This window comes from Urocampus carinirostris, chromosome 8 (genome assembly GCF_059441175.1).
Source record: "Urocampus carinirostris isolate Australia breed hairy pipefish chromosome 8, RoL_Ucar_1.0, whole genome shotgun sequence".
Lineage (NCBI taxonomy): Eukaryota > Metazoa > Chordata > Actinopteri > Syngnathiformes > Syngnathidae > Urocampus > Urocampus carinirostris.
Genome location: NC_142356.1, coordinates 1,519,510 through 1,525,509, shown reverse-complemented (window position 1 = coordinate 1,525,509; position 6,000 = coordinate 1,519,510). Strand labels below are relative to the sequence as shown.

The following is a 6,000-nucleotide window of genomic DNA, read 5'->3' as shown; positions in this document are numbered from 1 at the left end:
TAATTTAAAACGTGTTGTAGACAAACAAACTCATGTTTATTTATTTGTGACGCCCTTAATCACAGGAAGTCTCAAAGGGCTGCACAGACCACAGATTATTGCAAACCACAGACTATGATGACCCCATCCCCTGATCTAAAACCTACACGAGGGCAAATAATACACAGATATTGTCAACATCAAATATAGGTTATTCATATGATATAGAATAGAAGTGTGTTTTAAACTCAGATTGAAACATTTCCACTAAGGTTGCAGATCCAATCTCAGGGGGAAGAGCTTTCCACAGCACCAAGGCCCCCAATGGAAAACACTGTCGGATTTCTTCTTGGCTCTTGGGATCACGAGTAGATCAGCATTTTCAGAGCGAAGGCTCTGGACCGGAACATAGGGGGAGATTATATCTGAATGATATGGGGGAGCAAGTCCATGCATGATTTGGTATAATACCAACAGAACCTTAACATCACATCTTAAGCTAACAGGGAGCCAATGCAGTTTAGCTAAAATCAGGGTAATGGGATCAAACTTTCTTGTCTTAGTTAAAGGCTTCGCTGCAGCATTTTGTACGAGCTGAAAGCTCTTGATTTTGGAGTTCGGGAGACCGGAGAATAGGGCATTACAGTCTTCGAGACGGGATGAATTATAATCTCCGCATCCGACTGAGACGGCATAGGGCGAATTTTGGCAATGTTGCGAAGATGGAAGAAAGCTGTTCTAGTAAAAATCTTAACATGTGTTTGAAAGGACAAATCGGGGTCAAATATGACACCTAAATTTTTAACTGAGTCACTCTGGGTGATGTTAGATTTGTCAATGTTCAGAGCAGTTTTTGAGAACAAGTCATGGCATTTAGATGGTCCAAAAACTAACAGTTCAGGCTGTTCAGAGTTAAGGCACATGAAGTTGAGTGACATCCATTCTTTTCTCTCAGTGAGCCAGGCCTCCAAATTTCCACAGTTTAGTGTGGCAGATTCCTCCATCGGATTATATAGTTTAGTGTCATCTGCATAGCAATGAAAACTGATATCATACTTGCGAATAATACCTCATGGAATCATGTCAATGCTGAAAAGAATGTGGGTCAAGTACTGAACCCTGCGGAACACCACAGGTAACACTAAAGGGCTCAGATGTCATTTCACCTTATTAAACACAGTGCATCATATCGGAGAGGTAGGATCCGAACCATAAGAGGACTGTTCTCAAGAGACTATTCAATTTTTCCAACCGTCCTAGTAAGATATTATGGTCCACAGTGTGTGTCATCATTTTTTTTGCACCATGCTAATACCAGACATCACATTATGGACGACACAAGTCACTGCATTTAGATGGACCAATAACTAGAATTTTGGTAACAAAAACGACCGAGTTTGTACTTTAATTTGGAACTTGCAATCAAATTGATATGAATTTTTGCAGCACTCAATCACTGAATTACAAACTAAACGAGATTTCATGTCAAATAAGACAATATCCTCCGTTCTCCCACACATAGCATAAGTCACATTTATTTGTATAGACATGAATCACACAAGTCGCCATACATATCTTTAATAGGACGTCAAATGTACACACTTACAGATACGTGAAAAAAATGAACGAATACCATGATAAATGAATACAATTCCTGCTGTTGTACTTTTTTTGTTGTTTCATTGAGTACTAATATGTGAAGCATGTGCACTTAAAGTGTTGTTGTGCAGTAGTCACCACTGAGGGGCGCCAATGTATTAATTTCTGTCCCTATAGCTCAACATTCAATATCTTGGGCGATTCTGGTAGGAGTATGACGTTTAGCTCAAATCATTTCTCCGTACATTCTCAGTAGGGTCGCAGGGGGGCTGGAGCCCATCCCATCTGTCTTCTGGCAGTGGGCAGGGGACACCCTCACCTGGTTGCCAACCAGTCCCAGGGCAACGGTTCACTGGCTCATCGATTGCACTGGCCAATTCACCTCAAATGCATGTTTTTTTGGAATGCGGGAGGAAACACACGCGAGCATGGGGAGCATATGCAAATCCTGCACAGGATGGCCGGTAGCTGGATTTGAACCCATGACCTCAGAACTGACAAATTGTTTTGGTTTTATAAATCATACTTTGTAGTGTCATTAACAAACTTTCTATGTATAGCGAGCACATTATGCATCTCTCAACCTAGCGAAAGTCCTAATCCAAATGTAGTCCTGTGTGACAGGAGTCCAGGTTTCTATTTAAAAAATGTCAGCGCCCGGGGCTTTCGCAGAAGGTAAACAGCATATGCATTAGGATTGCACGATTTTGGGGAAAATCCTACTTGTGATTTTTCAGACCCGTACTGCAATTTTTTTCTTTTGAAAGGAAAAGTGCGTTGTCTGTGCTACATACATTTATTTTTTTACTTTTATTTTTTATGTGGGCGGCATTGGTTCGGGAGGTAGAGCGCTCGTCTTGGGATCAAGAGTTCGCAGGTTCTCGTGAAAAAGCGCTGCCGTAGCGTTAAAACAGCTTCCAGTTGCTTCACCTTTTCACAGTGTTCGTTTCCAGTTGGCTTTTTGTAGTTGGCATCTTTGGCAGTGGGGCGGCATCGGCTCGGGAGATAAAGCGCTCGTCTTGAGACCAAGAGGTTGCAGGTTCGGTTCCCAGCTTCTCCGTGTTATATGACGAAGTGTCCTTGGGCAAGGCACTGAATCCCTAATGCCCCCAATAAGCAGGTAGGTGCCCTGCATGGCTGACTCCCTATTGGTGTGTGAGTGTGTGTGTGTGTGTGAATGGGTAAGTGTGAAGCACATTGTGAAGCTTTGGGAGATCTTCATTGGGGGTGGCAGTAGCTCAGGAGGTAGAGCGCTCGTCTTGGGATCAAGGGATCCCAGTTCAAATCCCGGCTCGTCCGTGTTACATGTCGAAGTGTCCTTGGGTAAGACACTGAACCCCTAATACCCCCCAATAAGCAGGTTAGCGCCTTACATGGCTGCAAGGCCGCTATTGGGAAATGTGGAGCACATTGTAAAGCGCTTTGGGAAGTCATTGACTTGAAAAGCGCGATAGAAATGCAGATCATTTCATTTCATTCATTGACTTGAAAAGCGCTAAAGAAATGCATTTACCATTTCCCATGAGTACCTCACCCTTGTTTGCTTAGCCCAACAGTAACTTTTCCACGAGTGCGGTCGAAATGAGTGAGGAAAAAAAGAAAAATACTTATGGCGTTGTGTCATGTTCTATAAGGAATATCTGGAACATGACAAAATTAAAAATTGTTTTTTATTTTGAAAGATTTTGAAGACTAACAACCCATCGGGTCATTTTTGATCCCACTTATGCATCCAGTGGTTATTACCAGTGACATGGTTAAACCCGTTACCGTTCCCTGGGCCGTCAGACTGTTGAGAAGGAAATATGGTCCGTTTGGAGTCTGCAAATGGCCATTTTTGGAGACTCCTTGAAATACCCTTTGAAAAAAGTCAAGTCATGTTTATTTGTGACGCCCTGAATCACAAAGAGTCTCAAAGGGCTGCACAGACCACAGAGTATTGCAAACCACAGACTATTATGACACCATCCCCTGATCGAAAACTGACATGAGGGCAAGGAAAAACTAAAAAAAAACCATCAACATGAGGAAAATGAAGAAACCTTGAGAAGGGACTGCACATGAGGTCATCCCCCTTCCAGGATATCACTCGTGGCTAATAGTACCAATGTCGTGATCAGTGCATAATAGTCAAAATTACAAACAACACTGGCATCCAACGGAATCTCCTTTGACGGTGTCCAGTTTTAAAAATAGAAGCAAGCAAAATAAAAAATACCTGCTTACAATGTTTCATTAGCATGTAACTTTGTTTTTTTAAAAATCCAGAAAAGTCACATTACAATTTTCCAAATTAAATTTAAGAACTTTGCCTTGACCAATTTGACTAATGGCAGACCATTGTGCAAATGATTGACTGGAAGTAAAGGAAAAAATGTGTCAATTACAATGTTTTGTTTTTCAGATTGTGATGAAATTTGACCCGGGACCCGTCAAAACGTCATGCTATTGCACTCCAAAATCAGGCAAGAATAAAAACCTTCTATTTCTGTGTGATCCAATTTAGATGTTTGTAGCACTCGCAGTGATGATTTCAGTTTGAGATGAAACATTGTGTGTGTTCCTTTTCAAAAGATACCAAAAGCATCCAGATTCTCCAAAGAGCAGCATTCGGTTAACTTTGGGTACGTCTCCAGGGGAATTTTACTGGATTGTTAAGGGGTTAATCTTAAGGTAACGGCGCCCTCTTCTTGAAATTGCATAAAATGTTGATATTTCCTCTCTTGTCTACCAAACGTTACAATTTCTGACCTCTATTGCGAGTCACGATGCAAAAGGCAGGCAGCGATATTCCCGTTTTGAAATCTTACTTGGCAGGGAAGCACTCAGCTATTTGGTCAGAATCTAGCAAAGACCACTAGATAGAAGCAGAGTCTAACCTGAAAAAAAAAACACCACTCTTTTTCTTTGGTTGACATAGAAACGGGCAGGATGGATGATTTCTTAACTGTAACTTCACCTGAAGATTTATTTTCCATTTTCCGAGGTGTCTCGCCTCCTTGATTGAATTCGGGAAGACTAACAGGCTCACTGTCCTTCTTGGTCACTCCAGATGTGCCGTTCGTGAACGTAATGGTTCTTTAAACCGGCTCTTTGATAAGTCTATTCCGTTATTTTGACTATTATTGTGCACTGTTGTTCTTCATTTTAAATATTATGCACAGTTTACATCATTGTCATTATCGACCAATGGTGTGGCTATTCTTTGATACCCGCACCCTTTAGAGAGGCTTGCTTTTGTAACCTGGGAAATTTAGTAAAAAGAAAGGCCTGGAATTCCTTATCTGAAGGGTAGTTCTCCTGTTCTCCTTGTGAGTTTGAAATCCATCGATGCCCTCTCTCCTTGTTTTAAGTATCTACTATACTTTAAACTTCTTAGTCTTCGAAGTGAACAACAGGAGATGGTTCCCACCCATCAGCAGCCTGGTCCCCTTGGCTTTTTTTTCCTATCAAAGGCGCACGCCATTGATCAATATGCCTCATGTGTGTTTCAACAGTAGATCAAGTTTAATACAAAGGACACAAAAAGAAGTAAATACAAAAAGAGTCAAAGCAGAAAAAAGAGCCAAATCAGTACCTCAAAGCTGATTCACTTTCAAAATCTTGAATAGATCATGCTGATCTTTTTTTATCCATGTTTGATACATTTAAAGTGACTTTTTTGGCAATTTTTCAGAGGTTGTGTTTAGTTTCTGTCTGAATTGTTTAGAAGGTCAATTGTAAATGGTTATAAAATTCTGCATTTTATAGTTTATTTATTGCTCTGAGGAGTTGATGATTGAAATTTTCTTGATTTGATTTGAAGAATTTGTGGAGCGTATAATCAGCTAAAATTGTTTTCATTCATCCTGTATCTGCACCGCTTATCCTCAGTAGGGTCACGGGGGTGCTGGAGCCCATCTCAGCTATCTTCGGGCAGTGGGCAGGGGACACTCCAAACTGTTTCCCAGCCAGTCGCAGGCTAAAAATGTTTTGTATTTGATCATTTATTTTTGCAGATTTAAAGTCATTTAATTTGTATTTCATGTATTTAAGAGATCATCCACCTCAATGTCTCATCTCATCAGCTACACCGCTTATCCTCATTAGGGTCGCGGGGGGGCTGGAGCCCATCCCAGCCATCTCTGGGCAGTGGGCAGGGGACACCCTGAACTGGTTGCCAGCCAATCGCAGGGCACACGTGGACAGACAACTCGCTCGCTCATTCACACCTAGGGACAATTTGGACCGGCCGATTCACCTGACATGCATGTTTTTTGGAATGTGGGAGGAAACCGGAGTGCCCGGAGGAAACCCACGCAAGCACGGGGAGAACATACAAACTCCGCACAGGAAGTCTGGAGCTGGATTTGAACCCACGACAGGTTCCCATGACATGAACTGTGCCGCACAAGCGCTAACCACTGCCCCGCTGTGCTGCCT

General features: G+C 42.0%; 1 long non-coding RNA gene across 1 annotated transcript in view; it reads left to right on the top strand.

The window, feature by feature from the left end:
- LOC148360419 (uncharacterized) overlaps positions 1-6,000 on the top strand; it is a 56,944-nt gene that overhangs the window by 17,016 nt on the left and 33,928 nt on the right. The gene's annotated exons all lie outside the window — the stretch shown is intronic.